Here is a 20,359-nt window from a genome sequence, read left to right on the forward strand (position 1 = left end):
AATAAGACAAAAAACTCATAGTTAGAATCTACTCCCCCTATGTCCTGTACAGACAGATAAATGTACTTCTGCATATCAGTATTAATTCATTTTGGAGAGAGTTACAGTAACATATTTCATGGAAATAAATATTTCAAAATGTTGCACTGACTCCCGATAGAAATCTTTCACTAAAATGAAAACTGCCAAAAAGTATGAAAATTCAGCCCAAATGCATAATTTACACAACCCCTCAGAGGCTATTGTCTTTTGTTTCTTCACTCTTGTTTTCCGGATCTCCCTCAATAAATCCCAGCTTGGAAAATACATCTAGTACACAACGTACAAGAACAGTCCTGGGCTCTGGAATTCTCAATGACTAGAGAGTGAAGCAAGACTCTTGGACAGCCAAATCATTAAGTCGTATTGTTATTTTGACTCAATCTGTGTTAATAGCTCGGAATGTTTGCACTTCTTAAATTTATGAAAATTAAACAAACATGGCTTTATTGTATTCACTATCTAGTCCAGGGTTTAGTATAATACAACATATGATCAAGGATTCTACGTATAGTGTACTCAATATTCAAATGTGCATGAAATAATATATCACTTACCAATATTGATCCTTGGTTATAAAGTTACACACTGTCAAAAGTCAGCATTTTTCCTATTACATAATACGGTATGTGGGGATGCTGTTTCATTGATATCAATATAAAATAGTAATGGTGAAAACTGGTACTGCAAGTAGAGAATTCTTCTAGAAAGAGGTTCTCCAGATTAGGATAGAAATTTTACACAGGCCTCGCAACATAAAAAATGCAAGAAAAGAAACATTGATAACTGTTACAGTTTAGCCCAGGAGCTCTATGTAATTCTTCACTCTTGCTGGGTGGAAAAGCTCTATCTTGCCATGGTATTTCAAGAAAAATGTGCAGGATCAGGTCAGGATTGGATCACATGTAATAATAATAATAATAATCTTTATTTATATAGCGCCAACATATTCCGCAGCGCTTTACAGTTTAACAGTTTCAAACACAAGTCATAAGTAACAACGTTAACAATACAATAATTAAAGCAAAATAAGACGACCCTGCTCGTGAGAGCTTACAATCTACAATGAGGTGGGGGAGATACAAAGTACAGGTGTGTATTTACAATGATGTATTTACAATGATGGTCCAGCCATCTGGAGGGGGTGAGGGATGGATGGAGATAGTGAATGGGCTACACATACACACCTACACATAAAATGACTTTGATTAGTGAACGTGATAGGCCGCTCTGAACAGATGCGTTTTGAGGGAGCGCCTAAAACTATGCAGATTGTGGATAGTCCTAATTTCTTGGGGTTGAGCATTCCAGAAGATTGGTGCAGCGCAGGAGAAGTCTTGGAGTCGGGAGTGGGAGGGGCGGATTAGTGCAGCGGTTAGTCGAAAGTCATTTGCAGAGCGCAGCGGTCAGTTAGGCCGATAGACAGAAATGAGGGAGGAGATGTAGGGGGGGGTGCCACACTGTGGAGAGCGTTATAGGTGAGAACAAGTACTTTGAATTGGATCCTATAATGAATGGGCAGCCAATGTAACGATTGGCAAAGAGCGTACACGTCCGAGTACCGATAAGCCAGATGGATGACCCTGGCTTCTGCATTAAGTATGGACTGTAGAGGGGAAAGTCGAGTAACGGGGAGGCCAATTAATAGAGCGTTGCAGTAGTCCAGGCGGGAGTGGATCAATGCGACAGTGAGGGTTTTTGTTGTTTCCATGGTGAGAAAAGGGCGGATTCTGGAGATGTTCTTTAGGTGTAAGCGGCAAGAGTGGGCAATGTAATGTAATATAATGCACATTGGAGGTCCAAACTAGTAATTGGCTGGATTAGGGTTAGGTGACCTTACTCTAGTAGCATACAGAGCCTGTTTGGGTGTTGGGTTTTGTCTAATTGTTGGATAAGTTTATCCCCAAAACATCAATTTTCTAACCTCAGCCAGCATACTGTGAGTTCTACAACTCACATATCTTACTACATCACCACAGCCACCTACCTGATGAAGGTCCATATTGGACCAAAAGGTCATAAGCTGTTGTTCCAGACTGGTTAAATAGTAAATACATTTCTCATCTATTGCCACGCATCCTACTGAGTGCCGAGCTTTACTATTACTGTTTCATGTATGCAGTTCCAGTGAGGGTCTATATGTCTCTCATGTTCACCCTGTGAACTTTTCCACATTTTGTTCATGTTACACCCATAAACTTAAATTATTTTATTTGGATTTAATGTGATATCAACACAAAGTAAATATAAAAAAAATATAAAAAAATATAAATCTGAAAATTGCGAGGTGCATTTGTATTCAGTCCCTTGTAGTCTGATTCCCCTAAATAAAATCCAAAGTGACCAATTGCCTCCAGAAGTCACATAACTAGTATATTAAGTCCATCTGTGTGTAATTTATTCTCAGCATAACTCCAGCTGTTCTCTGAAGGCCTCAGAGGCTTGTTTAAGAGCATTAGGGAACAAAAAGCATCATAAAAACCAAGGAGCACACCAAACAGGTCAAAGATAAAGTTATTGAGAAGAATAAAGCTTGGTTAGGTTATAAAAAGAAGTCCCAAGCTCTGAACATCTCACATCTCTAACAAACAGGCAATCCTGCATGTGTTTCAGCTGTTGAACAGGCAAGAGACATGCAGCTGCGGGGACTTGAACATATTTTTAGAGCACACCGAAGACACTTGGTTAGAACACAAGCATGCTTGGATAACACCTTATCCAAGCATGTTCACTCATCACTAGTGAGGTGTAACTTCACTTTCCAGCAGGAAAACGACCCTAAACATCGTGCCGAGATACTGTAAGGAGGTGACAGAGTCTGTCAGGTGTCTTCCCCCTTTTCCCACTGTGGATGCTGTACACATGCATCACGTGCAGCACCCTGTCATTTACTAATGTTAATGTACTGTTGCTGTATTATTTATACACTGTAATATGGATATATTTGTTATGTGTTATGTATAGAAGTAGGGATAGAATAGCAGATAGCATATGACAATAGTGGGGTTAGATTAGTGGGGCATATTAGTGATAGGGAATCAGAGTCTAGAGTAGATATAGTGAGCATTAGGGGTTTGTCAGTTGTGAGGAGCTATAGAGTAGTGCAGCAGTGGGATATAGGGTATGCAGTTCCTGGTCAGGAGTTAGTCAGGATGCAGCAATGAAGAGAGACAGTCTGCTAGCCATGGGGATAAAGCTACTAAGGCAGGAAGGGGCCCCAGGCTGGGTGTCGTGCAGGTGGTCACCAACTTAGACAGAACCGTTCCGAGGAGGATTTGTAGCTTACGGCTGTGACTAGGGAGAAGCTGAGACGGCAAGCCTGTTACCCTATAACTCAATGCTGGACCAAGGGAATGGCAGAAAGCTGGTGGGCCTAAAGGACTGGTCGAGATAAAGATTGTCCGGAAGCGAGGCAGGGATTGCCAGAAGCGAGGCTAGGATTGCCAGAAGCGAGGCAGGGATTGCCAGAAAGAACAGAAGGAGCTTGGAAGGCAGGGAAAGCTGGAGAGATGCCACTCTGTGTACACTATCCTGCATATGTGATGGGTACCCTACTGCTAAGTAAAGTTGAACTGTTGAAAAAGGACATTGTCTCTGAAATGGTTTGTGGAGCTCATGGATGCGGAGCCGGAGTAACAGAAGCTGAGGGGACTCTGACAGTAAATGTGAGTGTATTGCTGCTCACGCTGCACATGCAGCTGAAGGGGCATTGTATTTCATTTGTGGGGCGCCAGGGTGTTTGAACACTACAGCTCATTGCCACGACTACCATTATGGCCGCTTTACACTACAATGGTTGATTTAAATCAAAGCATATTCATGTGTGTGACTAGCTCAGTCACCTTCCAGACCTAAATCCCTTTGAGAATCTGAGGCAACACTTGAAAATTGCTGTTCACATACGTCTCCATGCAATATCACTGGGCGAGAGCAAGTGTGCAGAGAAGGGGCAAAAATGTCACCTTTAGATGTGCAAAGCTGGTAGACACAGACCTCAAAAGACTTCTAGCAATAATTGCAGCAAAAACTGATCCTAAAAAGAATTAATGCAGTGAGAGTTGAATGCAAATGCAAGCCACGATTTTCAGATTTATTTTTTTAACATACAGTGCCTTGAGAAAGTATTCGGTCCCAATAATATTGCATGCCCCACTTTTCAGTTTTTGACTTTCCACAAAAATTTAAAATAAGCAATAAATTTTGTTCAACTTCACAATTGTGTTCCACTTGTTGATTCTTCACCAAAAATGTACATTTGGTATCTTTATGTTTGAAGCATGATATGTGGAAAAAGGTTGAAAAGTTCCAGGGAGCCAAATACTTTCGCAAGGCACTGTATGTAGACAAAACATGTTTCTATCCTTTACACTTCTCAAATACTTACTAGTTTATGTTAGTATATCACATAAAATCCAAATATAATACATTGAAGCTTGTGGGTGTAACGTAAAAAAATGTGGAACAGTTCACAGGGTATGAATACTTTCAAAGTACTGTAGGCTTACCGTACATAGGTGGTGCACAAAATAAATGGTAAGACATTTTTAAACAATACTTTTGCAAAGTTAATCTATTTTTTACATTATACGTAATGGAGCTATAATGATGGTTTCAAATATATTTACACCTTTTTAACTTCTATGAAAAGTAGATCTATTTAACATCCAACGCCGCTATTTCTAACACCTGCTTGCCAAATGTTCTCTTGTTCTGTACCTAGAAAACTGTTAGCTGAAATAGCAGGAGGTATCATCTGGTCGGGTCAGCTGTTTACATGTCATACACATCTGGAATAGCTGTCTGATTCCATGGTGCAAATAGTTTGGAAAGTTCTGTGATTTCATTTATGGATCAAAATTATATTATTCATGGAAGAATTTCCCAAGATGATCTCCTTTACTGTATATGACAAGTTAGCAGTATATATCCTCTGTTGTCTTTTCAAGAATGTTTCCGTCTGTTCCTTGCCAGCTCTGAGAGCTATACCATTACAAGATTACTTGTCTGCCAGCAGTAACTACTATCCCGGCTCCCACTGCTTTATTACTGTGTAACTTCACAATTATGTGATGCAGAAGAAATCCAACACACAGCATTCCCCTCACACTGGTAGCTTTTAATTGTTGATTATGTTGGACATTTGCCCGGTAAAGCAGATTCCAGGGGATCCCAGACTTTCCCCATCTTATTTATACCACAAATCTGGCAGTGTAATACAGTGGATATAAACTTGTACATAGGGGCAGGGCCGGTGCTAGGGACAGGCAAGCTAGGCAGCTGCCTAGGTCCCACGCTGCCCCCAGCCAGGGGCGGACATACCGCCGATGCATCTGCACCCGGGCCCAGAGGTGGAGGAGGCCCCTGCAGGCAGGTGCGTACTGCCCATAGCGACAGAGTATGCAACCGCTATGGGGCCACTCAGTCAAGATTGCAGGTGGGATTGAAAGGAGCCTTCTCCCTCCCTCCCATAATCATGTGGATACCCAGAGCAGGAGAGAGAGCAGCGTGCAGAGTGCAGGGATTCCAAAAGGGGGCATGTCATGCAGGGAGAGACGCTGGCCAATGAACACTTTCCCCACCAGACTAAGGAGAGTGCACACTGGCTGCCGTCTCTGTCCTCCTGCATGGTGCGTCCCAATGGTGAGTACTCACCTGTAGTCAGGGGCCTGGGCCTCACAGCACAGAGGGGACAACAGTGGAGACTTACAGGGCTCTTCTGCTCCCACCTCCACTATTCTCTTCCAAGCAGGCTGCAGCATCTCCTCACAGAGAAGAGGTTGGGGGAGGAGGTGCACTACAAGGGGCAGCACGGCAGCAGCAGGGGGCTATCAGTCCTCTCCTAATATGTCCCCATCGCCCACGGTGTGTTCTGCAGCCCTCTCCAGCTGATCTCTGCACTATGTGGCCGACCTCCTCCTCCTCCAGGGATCATCTGAACACCTGATATCACAGATTTGTATGTGGGTGTATGTGCTTGTATATGTATGTATGTATGTGTGTATGTACAGTATGTGTGTGTATCTATGTGTATGCTTCTATCTGTGTGTATCTGTTTATGTATGTGTATGTATGTACGGTATACGTGTGTATATGTATGGTATATTTGTATGACTATGTGCGTATGCATGTACAGTATATGAATATGTGTATGTATATCTGTGTATGTATGTACAGTATATATGTGTATCTGTGATATATTTGTATTTATATATGGTATATACAGTATGTGTTTATGTGCATGTATGTACAGTATATGCATACTATATGTGTATATAACTGTATGTGTGTATGTACAGTATATGTGTGTATGTATATACGGTATATGTGTGTATGAATGGTATATGTATGTGTATCTGTGTGTATGTGTATGTACGAAATGAGTGTGTATGTATGTATAGTATGTGCATCTGTATGTATGTACGGCATATGTGTGTGTATGCGTGTACAGTATATGTATGTGCATCTGTGTGTATGTACGGTGTATGTGTGTGTTTGCATGTATGGTATATGTATGTGTATCTGTATTTCTGTACGGTGTATGTATGTATGTGTGTGTATGTGTGTATGGTGTATGTATGATCACTGGGGTTTTGACCACTGGGCCCCCCCAGAGATTCTGAGAACATGGCTCTGCAGTCTCATCCTGGATGGAGCAGAGTTGTGGATAGGGCCTCTGCTCTCCATTATCTATAGAGCTGCTGAGCACTGCGCTCAGCTTTTTCCCTCACTTCCACAGAGAATGAATAGAGCAGATACCAAATAATAAAGATACCAGACGTATAATGTAATATAATATATACATGATTGGGCTCTGTCTCTTCCAGAAGTAATCACATAATAACGAGGAGGCTCTTTGTACACTTGCTGTTATGTGCCAACTAGAGTGTCAGCAATGTATGCAGTGTTCTATTCACTGACATAGCGGACACTAGTTGTCCCTTGGCTGCAAGTCTTACTGCGCTGGAACCATCAGAACCAAATGCTAATGGATATATATATATATTTACTAAAATTATATATATATCTCCATCTCAGTGAAAAAATATAAATATATATATTTTTAGAGGTGTGAGGGCCCAAATACAACTTTTGGGGGCCCTGTGATTGCAATGTACACCCCTGCTTGCAGGGCAGTAATAATGAGGGCAATCTGCCTTGTTTCTCAGAGCCCGAGGCTCCAGAGTCTCATTGCCAGATTGCCATCATCATAAGCAGTGTACCGGGCAGATGGAGGTTCCAGACACATCTCTTGCACAGGGGCCCCAAGCTATTAGTGTTCGCCCAAGCTCTAGCCAGTGGCATGTCACTAATAGCGGTGTCACGCGGCGGCTGCCGCGCGCTCCCCTCTCTGCCTCCTCCCGGCCGCAGCTTACCCTTCCTCCGGCATCCTGCTTCCCTCTGCGCCGCCGTCCTCGGTCCTCCCTGGCTCCTCTTCTCTGTCCGGCGGTCCCCTTCGTCCGGTCTTCCGGACCGCGCCGGGTGCACGCTCCCGCCCCTCCTGCTCGGCGGGCGCGCGCACATACTGTGCCTGGGCACGCGCGCTCCTCCTCCTCCTCCTGAGGACGCGCGCCTGCTCCTCCTCCACCTTAGGACACGACCCGGAAGTCCTCCTACTAGCCCCTATATCTGGCCGCCTCTTCCTGCCTGCGGTGCCTGAGTATCACTGCTTTTCCCTAGTGATTCTGGCCGCCCTCTATGCACGCTATCGCGTCCTGTCCATCCGTGGCTTGTTCACCTCTCCATTTTTCCTCTCTCCTAGGTCCTGTGTCTCCAAGCCGTGCCCGCCTGTCCTGTGTCTCCCAGCCGTGCCCGCCTGTCCTGTGTCTCCCAGCCGTGCCCGCCTGTCCTGTGTCTCCCAGCCGTGCCCGCCTGTCCTGTGTCTCCCAGCCGTGCCCGCCTGTCCTGTGTCTCCCAGCCGTGCCCGCCTGTCCTGTGTCTCCAAGCCGGTACCGTCAGTCCTGTACCCCCAACCCGGCTCTAGTTGTCTGTCTGTCGTTACTCTCCAGGGTACCAGCTGCCGTGGTAATAGTTACCCGCGGGCTTGCCCCAAACGCTCCCTGTATAGGGGGTGGTCCACCTGGTCAGCTCGCCCCCGGGAGGTTCGTTGCCACGGTCTAGCGGGTCCACCCCAGGTGTACCTTACAGAATACTCAGGCCATGGATTCCGCTGGTACCCCGACCCCGACCCAAAAGGAACTTTTGTTCCTTCGTGAGAATCAGGCGAGGATCATGTCGTTCCTCAAGTCTATGGAGTCCAGACTTTCATCTCTGCAAACCTCCGATCCGGGGATTGCCTCCCAAATCTCCGGCTTACAGCAGGAGCTTGCTCAGCAGCGCGACACCCAGGCCCATATTTTAAACTACATAGCTTCTGTAGATAACCGCCTTCTAGCTCTACAGACGGCGGCCGCCATCCCTGTGCCTGCGGCTTCCCAGTCCTCGCCCCGCTTGGCTAAACCCCCACGCTATAGTGGGGATCCCAAGCTCTGTCGGGGGTTCATTAACCAGTGTCAGTTGCACTTCGAGCTGGCACCCGTGCAGTATCCCTCCGACCGGGCCAAGGTGGCCTTTATGATTTCCCACTTAGAGGGTGAGGCATTGGCTTGGGTGAATCCTTTGTGGGAGCGAGATGACCCGATAGTCTCCCAGCTCGCAACCTTCTTGGAGACATTCCGCAAGGTCTTTGATGAGCCCGGGCGTCTGGTCTCCGCTACCGAGTCCTTATTCTGCCTTCGCCAGGGTGCTCTCTCTGTGGGACAGTACGCCATCCAGTTCCGTACGTTGTCTTCTGAACTAGGATGGAACAATGAGGCTTTAGTAGGGGCTTTTTGGCGTGGCTTGTCGCCCCGAATCAAAGATGAGTTGGCAGGCAGGGATACACCTACTTCTTTGGAGGATCTCATCTCGCTGGCAACGCGAATTGACCTGCGTTTCCGCGAGCGTTCCCGCGAGGCCGTCAGGGAGAGAAGACCCACTCGGTTCTCTCCTCCGAGGCGCAGTCCTCCCCGCGCCCGGCCTTCCACCTCGGCGTCAGCCCCTGAACCCATGCAGGTTGACCGACTCAGGCCCGCAGAGTCTCTCCCGCCAGGAGAGACTCACTCATGGTCTCTGTCTCTATTGTGGCAGTGCCTCCCACCTTCTACGTTCCTGCCCTGTGAGGCCGGGAAACTCCTCCGCCTAGGACAGGTAAGAGAGGCCTCCCTAGGTGCCTTCGACACCTCTCTACCTTTGACCCTTCCTGTTTTGTTTATCCAGGGATCCAAACGTTTCTCGGAGCTAGCCTATATTGACTCAGGGGCTGCTGGTAATTTCATCCAACTCGAGGCGGTGAAGAGATTGGGGATACCTGTTAGGTCCTTGGAGGTTCCCCGGCAGTTAGCCTCAGTCGACGGGATTCCCTTGCGCGAGACCGTAACGTTGGTCACTGAAGAGCTGGAATTACAGATCGGGGTCCTGCACCGTGAGAGAATAACCTTCTTCGTGCTGCCATCTCTTTCCCACACCTTGCTCCTGGGCCTTCCGTGGTTGAGGATGCATGAACCTGTCCTAGATTGGCGGACCGGAGACATCCTTCGCTGGGGCTGCGTTTGCCAGACTAGATGTCTTCGTCCAGTACAACCCCTCAAATGCTCGTCTCCTGTCTCGGGTCCTGCGGATTTGCCCTCGGTCTATTGGGCTTTTTCAGATGTCTTTGATAAGAAAGAGGCAGAGGCTCTTCCACCGCACCGGCAATATGATTGCCCCATCGAGCTTGTTCCCGGCTCGACTCCGCCCCGGGGGCGAATCTATCCCTTGAGTCCACTCGAGTCCCAGGCCATGTCTGAATATGTACAAGAGAATTTGGCCAAAGGCTTCATCCGAAAGTCTTCTTCTCCCGCTGGGGCTGGCTTCTTTTTTGTTAAGAAAAAGGACGGGTCTCTCCGCCCCTGTATTGACTATCGAGGTCTTAACCAGATTACCATCAAGAACAGATATCCTCTGCCTCTCATCCCCGAGCTGTTCGACTGGCTGCGAGGTGCGCGAATCTTCTCTAAATTGGATCTCCGTGGAGCCTATAATCTCATCCGTATTCGCTCCGGAGATGAATGGAAGACCGCCTTCAACACCAGGGATGGACACTACGAGTACCTCGTCATGCCCTTCGGGTTGTGCAACGCTCCCGCAGTTTTTCAAGAATTCGTGAACGACATCTTCCGAGACCTTCTGTACTCCAGTGTGGTTGTATACCTTGACGATATCCTGATCTTCTCTCCCGATCTGTCCACCCACAGAAGAGATGTCCGCCGAGTGCTGTTCCGATTGAGGGAGAATCGCCTGTACGCCAAATTGGAGAAGTGCGTCTTTGAACAGTCCTCCCTTCCATTTTTGGGATATATCATCTCCGACTTCGGCCTGCGTATGGATCCGGCGAAGGTGTCTGCCGTGCTCAACTGGCCACGTCCCCAAGGGGTGAAAGCCGTTCAGCGATTTCTCGGCTTCGCAAATTATTATCGGCAGTTCATCCCTCATTTTTCCTCATTGGCCGGCTCTATCTCATCTTTGATTCGTAAAGGAGCCAACCCGCACGTCTGGACCCCTGAAGCAGAGGAGGCCTTCCTATCTCTAAAACGAGCTTTTACCACGGCTTCCGTACTCCATCGTCCTGAGGCCAACAAACCGTTCGTCCTCGAAGTGGATGCATCAGCAACTGGAGCCGGAGCGGTTTTGTCTCAAAAATCTTCTTCCGGTAAACTCGTCACATGCGGCTTCTTTTCCAAGTCCTTTTCCACCCCAGAGCGGAATTATTCCATAGGGGACCGAGAACTGCTGGCCATCAAGTTAGCTCTAGAAGAGTGGAGATACTTATTGGAGGGCGCCGCACATCCCTTCACAATCTTCACAGATCATAAGAATCTAGCTTATCTTCGGTCTGCGCAGAGACTCAACCCACGCCAGGCCAGGTGGTCTCTGTTCTTCGCTCGATTCGATTTTGATCTACATTTTCGCCCAGGCAACAAGAACCTCAAAGCTGACGCCTTGTCCAGATCCTTCCTTCCCTCAGATGTCGAAGAAGAACCCACGCATATCTTGGATCCATCCCGGTTCATCACGGTGGCACCACTTTCTCTTCTCTCACCTCCACCTGGTAAGACTTTTGTGCCGGAGAAGGACCGAGGACGAATCCTTCACTGGGGACATGCTTCCAAGCTGGCTGGCCATCTCGGGATTAAGAAGACACTTCACCTGGTATCCCGCTACTACTGGTGGCCGACTCTTCCCCAGGATGTCCGGGATTTCGTCGCCTCCTGTCTCTCCTGTGCCAAGATCAAGGTGCCTAGGCAGTTACCTTCTGGGCTTCTACACCCGCTTCCTATACCCTCGTCCCCCTGGCAACACATTGCCATGGACTTTATTACGGACCTACCCCACTCTGCCAACTGTACAGTCGTCCTAGTGGTGGTTGATAGGTTTTCTAAGATGGCACACTTCGTTCCCCTTTCCGGCTTACCATCAGCTCCAGCCTTGGCGAAGATCTTTGTTCAGCACATCTTCCGTCTTCATGGACTGCCCCAACATATTGTTTCTGACAGAGGAGTCCAATTTACCTCTCGCTTCTGGAGAGCCCTATGCAGATCAATGGATGTCACTCTCGACTTCTCCTCATCTTACCACCCCCAGTCCAACGGTCAGGCTGAACGGACAAATCAGTGCTTGGTGAACTACCTTCGGCATTTTTCCAATGTCCACCAGAACGACTGGGCTGAACTTCTCCCGTGGGCTGAGTTCGCCTATAATAACCACGCCAGCGAGTCTTCAGGCAAGTCCCCTTTCTTTATCGTCTATGGGCAACATCCTGGTGTACCTCTACCGGTTCCTCCTGCCTCGGGTGTACCGGCGGCCGACCTTCTGACCGGGGAATTCTCCAGGATCTGGCAGGAGACCAAGGCCGCTCTCGAGTTGGTACGTAACAGAGTTAAGAGACACGCCGACAAAAGACGCCTGGATGCTCCGCCATATCACCCTGGTGATAAAGTTTGGCTGGCCTCCAAGTTTATTCGCCTCAAGGTCCCTTCCCATAAACTGGGTCCCCGTTATATTGGACCTTTTGAGATCTTGTCCCGTATTAACGATGTCTCCTATAAACTACGGCTTCCTGCCTCTCTCCGTATCCCTAATGCCTTTCATGTGTCCTTACTAAAACCAGTCGTCTTCAATCGTTTCCTTTCTAAAGCTCCTCACTCACCTCCGCCTGTCTCCGCAGACGATGTATTTGAGGTTAAAGATATTTTGGCCATGAGGAAGCAAAAGGGGAGAACCTTTTTCTTGGTTGATTGGAAGGGCTTTGGTCCCGAGGAGAGGTCCTGGGAGCCCCAAGAGAACATCCAGGCCCCTCGAATCTTGGCCAAATTCTTTTCCGGACTGCGGAGGGGGGCGCGTAAGGAGGGGGGTACTGTCACGCGGCGGCTGCCGCGCGCTCCCCTCTCTGCCTCCTCCCGGCCGCAGCTTACCCTTCCTCCGGCATCCTGCTTCCCTCTGCGCCGCCGTCCTCGGTCCTCCCTGGCTCCTCTTCTCTGTCCGGCGGTCCCCTTCGTCCGGTCTTCCGGACCGCGCCGGGTGCACGCTCCCGCCCCTCCTGCTCGGCGGGCGCGCGCACATACTGTGCCTGGGCACGCACGCTCCTCCTCCTCCTCCTGAGGACGCGCGCCTGCTCCTCCTCCACCTTAGGACACGACCCGGAAGTCCTCCTACTAGCCCCTATATCTGGCCGCCTCTTCCTGCCTGCGGTGCCTGAGTATCACTGCTTTTCCCTAGTGATTCTGGCCGCCCTCTATGCACGCTATCGCGTCCTGTCCATCCGTGGCTTGTTCACCTCTCCATTTTTCCTCTCTCCTAGGTCCTGTGTCTCCAAGCCGTGCCCGCCTGTCCTGTGTCTCCCAGCCGTGCCCGCCTGTCCTGTGTCTCCCAGCCGTGCCCGCCTGTCCTGTGTCTCCCAGCCGTGCCCGCCTGTCCTGTGTCTCCCAGCCGTGCCCGCCTGTCCTGTGTCTCCCAGCTGTGCCCGCCTGTCCTGTGTCTCCAAGCCGGTACCGTCAGTCCTGTACCCCCAACCCGGCTCTAGTTGTCTGTCTGTCGTTACTCTCCAGGGTACCAGCTGCCGTGGTAATAGTTACCCGCGGGCTTGCCCCAAACGCTCCCTGTATAGGGGGTGGTCCACCTGGTCAGCTCGCCCCCGGGAGGTTCGTTGCCACGGTCTAGCGGGTCCACCCCAGGTGTACCTTACAAGCGGCACACCAAGCAGTTCTATGGGGCCCATGAGTCAGGTGGGCCTGCCCGATGCCTGCGAAGCAGCAGTAACAGAGTAGCGGGTGACAGGAGGTAAGAGCCGGCTGCTGTGGCTAAAGCCTGTGCCCGCTGTTAAAGAGAAATTAATATTCACTGCTCCCCACACCCATAGACCCCCCACCACTATGCACTGAAACCGGTGCCAAGAGATGGGAGGGACTATAGGAGTGGAGAGCAGTGAATATTCGTTTCACTTTAATAGCGAACACAGTAGCCACAGCTGCAGTGTCATGATCCAGGTTGGATGATGAAAGTTAAAAGCGCATGTAACCTTTTTTTTCTTTAAGCTGTGTGCTTATGTGTGGTTTTTGCCCCTGTTGGCCATTGGGATTATTGCACTGGTGTCCTTTGTTCTAAGTTTGCCCCCGGTGGTGGTGAGCGTCATTGCCCTCTGTTTCTTTAGTGTAGTGCACATGATTGTAATGCAGGTGTGATTGCTGGCTCTGCTATAAAAGAGTCACAGGTGTTGCAATCAGCGTTGGTGATAGTATTCATTCCCAACCATCCCTGGTGGAGGAAGGAGCTGGAGAGAGCTCCTTGCAGCACGGTCAGAGCCCTGGTGAGGAAGGAGTCAGAGGGGATTTCCTGGCAGCTCTGACAGAGCTTGGTGGCAGCGTTTCAGGAGGAGAGCTGCATTCTGGTGGTGGACTCTATTGCCAGGAGCTAGGGCAACAGAGTAAACCTAAGTGGATTTCCCTGTGTGTGCCTTTCCTTTATGTGTGTTTCAGTGCAGTGGTGGGATTAGTTTCTGCACCAGCCATTTCACTAGAAAGGGGTAGGTGCAGGGCAAGCTAGGGTTTAAAGGTATCCTGAGCTGTGCCCGGTGTGGAACCGGCCTAGGGATCGGTAGGAGTGTAGAGACACTGACTCAGGGGAGTGCAGGAGGTCTCCATATCCCCGTTCCCTATCGCAGGGCCCACCATTGTTATTGTGTCCCTGGTGTTTCCCCTTATTATTTAAATTCGCCCTGCTGGAGGCGGTGTATCCGGTTTTACGTGTATTTCTGAAATTCGCTTGCTGGAGGCGGTGTATCCGGCTGCACGTCTTATTATTTAAATTCGCCCTGCTGGAGGCGGTGTATCCAGGGTCACATGTGTCACAAATTCGCCCTGCTGGAGGCGGTGTGTCCAGCCACACGTAACCATTACATGCAGGCTTCCTGCTTCTGGGCGATCATATGTCAGCTACTAAAGGGAATAAATATTCACTGCTCTCCATGCCCATGAATATGGTATATATCAGTGAGCGAGTGAGTATGTGGTGGCCATAATATTGTAGGACTGCCTTGTATTCTATTGGTGACTGCATTATATTCTATGGGGGGCTGCGTTATACTATATGACGTCAGAATTATATTCTATATGGGGACTGCATTATACTCTATGGAGGACTATGGGGAGTGTATTATACTATATGGAAGACTATGGGGAGTCTATTACACTATATGGAGGACTATGGGTAGTGTATTATACTATATGGAGGACTATGGGGAGTCTATTATAATATATGGAGGATTATGGGGAGTCTATTATACTATATAGAGGACTATGTGGAGTGTATTATACTATATCGAGGACTATGGGAGTGTATTATACTATATAGAGGACTAGAGGGAGTATATTATACTATATGGATGACTATGGGGAGTCTATTATACTATATGGAGGATTATGGTGAGTATATTATACTATATAGAGGACAATGGGGAGTGTATTATACTATATGTAGGACTATGGGGAGTGTATTATACTATATGGAGGACTGGGGGAGTGCAAAACGCAGCCTATTCATCAAGTGATTGGATTGGTAATGCCGGAACAAAAATCATTGTTCTCATCAGCTCATTGCCTGGTGAAAACTGCAGATATGCTGCTAAGATGATACTGTATGTGGATAGATTGATCTACTAGTAATCATTCCGTCCCCATCATTGTTCCTCAGCCAGTATAAGGCCTGTTTCACACTTCAGTTTTTTGTCTTCAGTTGAAATCCACCAAAGATTAAAAAAACCGATCCGTTTCCGTTTTGCAGCAAACGGATGTCACCGGACCGTTTTTTTGACGGATCCGCTGAAGTTCCAAAGGTCAGAAAATTTAAAGGAACCGCGGTGTGGAAAAGGAGAGAGAGATATGCTTGAATTGTTTATGCCACTTCCAGAACGCTGTTGAGGGTTAAAATGCCTGGCAGAGTGCATGCACAGTTCAAAATAGCGGTCCGTCGCTACAAAACAACGTTATATTGTCCGTCCACTTCAGCCGGCGGCCGCTACAATTTTAACGGATCCGTCTAAAAACGGATGCAACGGACGACCATCAGTCAAAATCCGCCGCTAATTCAAGTCTACGGGGGAAAAACGGATCCGTCAAAAAAGGGGCGTATCAGTTTTTTTATAAAAACGGCGGATTTTGACTGACATCAAAAAATTGAAGTGTGAAACAGGCCTAAAGAGGCTGGGAAAAAAGCAGCGAATGACATCAATATTGTTGATTACACTTGTTTAGTGGCCTGAAATCAGTGCATGTAAGTATAACTGAAATGTCTCTGTGTGATGGTGCAATATGTTAGCATTTGGGGCCCCATTTTAAACCTTTGCCTAGGGCCCCACTTTGCCTTAAACTGACCGTGCATAGGAGCAGTATCACAGTAGTTATATTCTTGTACATAGGGGCAGTATTATAGTAGTTATATTCCTGTACATAGGGGGCAGAATTATGGTAGTTTTATTCTTTTACACAGAGAGCAGTATTATAGTAGTTATATTCCTGTACATAGGGGGCAGAATTCTGGTAGTTATATTCTTGTACACAGAGAGCAGTATTATAAAAGTTATATTCTAGGATATTGAAGCCAGTATTATAGTAGTTATATTCTTCTACATAGGAGGCAGTATTATAGTATTTATAGTTTTGTGCATAGGGCGCAGTATTATAATAGTTATATTCTTGTACATAGGGGGCAGTATTATTGTAGTTATATTCTTGCACATATGAAGCATTATTATAGTAGTTATATTCTTCTACATAGGAGGCAGTATTATAGTAGTTATATTCTTGTACATAGTGGCATAGTGGGTAGTATTATAGTAGTTATATTCCTGTACATAGGAGCAGTATTATAGTAGTTATATTCTTGTACACAGAGAGCAGTATTATAAAAGTTATATTCTAGGATATTGAAGCCAGTATTATAGTATTTATAGTTTTGTGCATAGGGAGCAGTTTTATAGTAGTTATATTCTTGTACATAGGAGCAGTATTATAGTAGTTATATTCTTGCACATATGAAGCATTATTATAGTAGTTATATTCTTCTACATAGGAGGCAGTATTATAGTAGTTATATTCTTGTACATAGTGGGTAGTATTATAGTAGTTATATTCCTGTACATAGGAGCAGTATTATAGTAGTTATATTCTTGCACATAGGAAACATTATTATAGTAGTTATATTCTTCTACATAGGAGGCAGTATTATAGCAGTTATATTCTTGTACATAGTGGGTAGTATTATAGTAGTTATATTCCTGTACATAGGAGCAGTATTATAGTAGTTATATTCTTGTACATAGGGGCAGTATTATAGTGGTTATATTCTTGTACATATGGAACAGTATTATAGTAGTTATATTCTTGTACATAGCAGTATTATAGTAGTTATATTCTTGTACATAGGAGGCAATATTATAGTAGTTATATTCTTGTAGATAGGAGCAGTATTATAGTAGTTATATTCTTATATAGGGGCAGTATAACAGTAGTTACAGGTGTATCTCACAAAACTAGAATATCATGAAAAAGTTAATTTATTTCAGTTCCTCAACACAAAAAAGTGAAATTCATATTATATGGAGTCATATCAATCAGTGATCAAATTTTAAGTGTTTATTTCTGTTAATGTTAATGATTATGGCTTACAGCCAATGAAAATCCAAAAGTCATTATCTCAGTAAATTAGAATACTTTATAGCACCAGCTTGAAAAAATGATTTTAAAATCTGGCTTACTGAAATGTATGTTCAGTAAATACACTCAATACTTGGTCGGGACTCCTTTGGCATCAATTTCTGCATCAATGCGGCGTGGCATGGAGGTGATCAGCCTGTGGCACTGCTGAGGTGTTATGGAAGCCCAGGTTGCTTTGATAGCAGCTTTCAGCTTGTCTGCATTGTGGAGTCTGGTGTCTTTCATCTTCCTCTTTACAATACCGGTTAAGGAGTTTGCTGGCCAATCAAGCACAGTGATGCTGTTATTTTTAAACCAGGTATTTGTAATTTTGGCAGTGTGGACAGGTGCCAAGTCCTGCTGGAGAATTAAATTTCCATGTCCAAAAAGCTTGTCGGCAGAGGGATGCATGAAGTGCTGTAAAATTTCCTCGTAGACTGCTTGATCTGACTTTGGCCTTGATAAAACACAGTGTACATATACCAGCAGATGACATAGCTCCCCAAACCATCACTGATTGTCTCTCCACTCTTCCTCCAGACTCTGGGACCTTGATTTCCAAGGTCTATTGTGAAGTATTCACAATCAATGATGGTTTCGGGAGCCATGTCATCTGCTGGTATAGGTCCACTGTGTTTTATTAAGACCAAAGTCAGAGCAGTCATCTACCTGGAAATTTTAGAGCACTTCATGCTTCCCCCTCCGACAAGCTTTTTGGAGATGGAAATTTCATTCTTCAGCAGGAGTGGCACCTGTCCACACTGACAAAAATACCAATTTCTGGTTTAAAAACAACAGAATCACTGTGCTTGATTGGCCAGCAAACTCGTCTGGCCTTAGCCCCATAGAGAATGTATGGGGTATTGTCAAGAAGAGATGAGAGATACAAGACCCAACAATGCAGAGGAGGTGCTGAAGGCTGCTATCAAAGCAACCTGGGCTTCCTTAACACCTTACCAGTGCCACAGGCTGATCACCTCCATGCCACGCCGCATTGATGAAGTAATTGATGCCAAATGAGCCCTGACCAAGTATTGGGGGAATTTACTGAACACACATTTCAATAGGCCAACATTAAGGAATTTAAAATAATTTTTTCAATCTAATGTTATAAATAGAGTTGAGCGACTTTTGGTTTTTTAGGGTCGAGTTTCGTTTCGTGAAACCCGACTTTTCCAAAAGTCGGGTCGAGCAAGATCGTCCGATTATAGGGAAAAGTCGGGGTCATCCCGAAACACGAAACCCAATGTAAGTCAATAGGGAATAAAAGTCGGCAGTGAGAGGAGGACAGGAAACACACCTACAGTGCCCATTTGAATGCCAAAAGCATCAATTCTTCTTACTTAAGCTTGTCAACCTTAATTAACTTCATAATACAAGTTACGCACTGAAAAATGGGGGTTATTTGGCTAAAGTTGTGGGGGGGGAGGGCTGGCTGCAGGTTTTCATGTGCCCTGGGCGAAAGAGCGCCCCTTTAACACATACAACTCATCATGCTCCGATACGGCAGAGAAATAGCGGTATAGTACAATGAAAAATACCTCACTTTTTACATCTCATGACGAGGCCCATCTATTTCTCCATACAGAATCATTGGTCCCATATAATGTTTGAAACAGTATATGATGAGCTCCACATAATGCTACAGTATATGTTGGTCCCCATGGATGAAGCTCCACTGTCTTATGGGCCCAAATAATGCTAAAACATAATGGGCCCCATTTCTAATGCTCTAGTGTATAATGGGCCCTGTAAATGCTGCTCCAGTGTCTGATGTCCACCTTTGGAATGTTCCAGTGTATGGTGGGCCCCATCTATCATTCTCCAGAGTATAGTGCTCCCCAAAAATTGCTGTCCCAACATTGAAAACAATCAAATAAGTCTCCTCGCTAGGGAATCCCTCTACTAGTCTAGACTCCTCGTCGTCCCCATCTTCCATCTCACTGCACAGTATTTCAACTTTGCAAGTGCTGTGATCCTGGGCAAGCAGGGGGGGCCCACTCGTTGGTGACAGCACTGGCACAGGGCCCCTGATAGTACGGTGGTGTGTCTGATGGCGGGTGGGCCGAACCTGCACTTTCATCTGCAGCTTCCTCTTTGTCACCGTGTAAGATGGAACTGTATATGGGAAGGGTAACCTGAGTTTCATCAGGGTCAGATTCAGGCTGGGTAGCGTGCGAGGGGAATGTAGTGGTCTGGGTCAATGTACCAGCAGATTCATCGAGCAGTGGCTGGGCATCAGTGCACTTGTGTCGCCCCCAGGAGTACGGTCGCCACAGTGGCATTACCTTCTTCCTAGGGAGTGTGATGTCATGCTTGGGAGCAACGAAGGATCTCTCTAGCAGGTTAACTGATTGGGCGGCGTTATTCCCACGAGTCATGACCCTCCAAACAGCGTTCATGAAGGCAAAGTGTTTGTTTTACGTGGGCAGTATGGTTGCAAAGCTGAACCTTAAAGGAATGTCCAGAAGGGCACCACCAGGAGTGGAGCCTACGGTTAAATTCGACTCCACCTGGGAAACCTCAACCATGCCAGCTACAGAACAGATGCACACATTGCAAGCTTAATTCCGTTAACGAACGAGACTCCGTCATGCCCCGCGGTCCGAGTCCGGCTTACTAGAGGGACACGTGAGACTCTGGCACATGAGATTAGCCAATAACTGGTGTGTCATGCCCTTACATGTCCGTGGCTGCATGTGCGCTACACTGAAAAGGCCAGCGTTTGTCGCTTACAGGTGCAGATAACCCGCTGAACAACGTTAGTGATGGGGATCACTGATTACAATTATTACCCGCGAACAATGATTTCCCAGTAAGTGCAGGTCAACCGCAGTTCCGGAATTAGGCCTAACCGTCATTCCTGAAAAAATGAAAAACTTACGTGTGCAAACCACAGGTGCTGTAGCTTGCTTAACAGCTCGCCAGCCGTTCTCACGCCCAGTATGGATTACACGTGATTGCACAAAGGTGAGAAAGGGTACCGTATCCCCAGATAACATGTATGGATAGCGTACACATTCAAAATATATGTCTCAGGAGGCAGGCTCAGACGGTGT

Source organism: Dendrobates tinctorius, unplaced genomic scaffold, assembly GCF_039654945.1.
Source record: "Dendrobates tinctorius isolate UK_male_01 unplaced genomic scaffold, ASM3965494v1 ptg000058l, whole genome shotgun sequence".
NCBI classification, from domain to species: Eukaryota; Metazoa; Chordata; class Amphibia; order Anura; family Dendrobatidae; genus Dendrobates; species Dendrobates tinctorius.